Source organism: Austrofundulus limnaeus, unplaced genomic scaffold (genome assembly GCF_001266775.1).
Source record: "Austrofundulus limnaeus strain Quisiro unplaced genomic scaffold, Austrofundulus_limnaeus-1.0 Scaffold706, whole genome shotgun sequence".
Taxonomy (NCBI): domain Eukaryota; kingdom Metazoa; phylum Chordata; class Actinopteri; order Cyprinodontiformes; family Rivulidae; genus Austrofundulus; species Austrofundulus limnaeus.
This window is the reverse complement of record NW_013953108.1, coordinates 41,063-42,876: the sequence shown is the minus strand read 5'-3', so window position 1 is coordinate 42,876 and position 1,814 is coordinate 41,063.

Below are 1,814 nucleotides of genomic sequence, written 5' to 3'. Positions count from 1 at the left end.
CCTTAAATTTAGATTTTTATGGGAGACTTTAAAGTGTCCCTTAAAAAAGGAGATTTTAAGGTCTAAATTTTTTGACCTATGCATATTTATTCCACTCAATTAATGTGTGATTTATTTATTTTCTATTATAAATTTTATTTCATGATATATATCGTTACCACCACCCATCATAATGTGTATCGTGATATTAATTTTTTCCCATATCGCACATTCCTAGCTGAAAGTTAAGACAATAAATCAACTCCATCCATATGCACCTCTCATGGCACGCACACACACTTAAGCCCTATTCGCAAGGGATAAGAATTATGTGGGGACCCCAGGATTACTCCCCGACGTCTGTTTTTTATGTGGCACATTCACACGAGATAACCAAAGCCTGAGATTTTCCTGAAATTTACAGACATCTCCCAAATATGATACTGAAGCCTGGTTAGTTGACATGTTGAACACGGCGAAGCTGCACGTGCCACACATCATTTTAAACAGTTTGTTTGTTCATCAAGCTTTTGCTCTCCTATTTACAACATTTCACGTGTTATAAAGTGTTCTGCTGCATGTCCTTTCAGAGAATAGATATTCCTCCTGCTTTGCAGCAGGTGCTGATCATCTCCGTGGTCGACAGACCCCCACCCCAGCCCCAGGCGTGGGTGGTACGGATTTTTAGCAAAAGTGATAKATTTTTGAGGCTCATTAGACAGGTAAACGTCCAAAGGGGTTGACAAGTATGAACACCTTCACAGCTGGCGAGGGTGCGCGTGCGCCTGGTGCGAGTAGCTACCTAAAGCGCGAGTCTGCTACAGTCAGCCACAGCTCAACACTCAGCATCAGCCAGAAAATATTATTATTCTTACTGTACAGTGAGCCACCATTTGCATCTGATTTTGCTCCCTTTCTAATGATTTTTTTTGCCACATGTAACGGGTCGGGTTGACCCAAAAGGTTTTCAGTGTGCTCCAATCCAGCCTCCATTCTCAAGGTTTCCCCTACATGTAATTGATCGTGGCACACTGCCATGGCAAAATAAAAGCCAMCACACCTTCAGAATGAAGTTTTTTTTTWAATTAAAGTAAAACAGGGGTTGACACAACCATTGTTTAGGTTGTCAGAGACAACCTATTTTCGTTTCGGACAACCAGATCCCACTTTGAAAATTTACAATCACTTTACTTTGGCTGAATCTTTAGGTTTGTATATGCACTGTGCATGCCAGGTCATGCTTGTAAATGAGAAGTGGTTCTCAAACAGTTTACCTGGATAAATAAAGGTTAAATAAATAAAAATAAATAAAAAAATAACTCCATGTGTAACACATTATGTACAGTTTTTTTCCTTTTTGTGTGAGGTGATAATGTCTTCAGTTCTCCCAAACAGGACTTTAATTTACTTCCATAAATGGAACAACCTGCAAACTGCAGGTTCCTAGAAGCCAGATTACTGTGTTACACTGCTAAATATGGATAAATGCTAATAGGAGCAGAAATGGGTGCAGTTTTGTATACAGAATATGACATCTGGTTTTCCTCCTGGCTTGTTCAGAGAACAGAGGTTTTATTTATAAATGGGGATAAGATGGAGAACTGATGTATTTGAGTTTGTGTTTCCTAGAAACTACAATTTAATGGTTAAATTAATCATCAGTTTTCACACATGGGGAATGTCTGTCTGAGAATGTTTTGATTTATTTCTAATTTTTGTCTTTTCTCTCTATGTTTGTGAGTTTTCTTTTTCACAGGGACAATGATGGGGAGGTGATGTTTCCATTTTCACCTGGACCGGCCAGGAGCTACGCGCCACCTCGTGCATGCCATTTC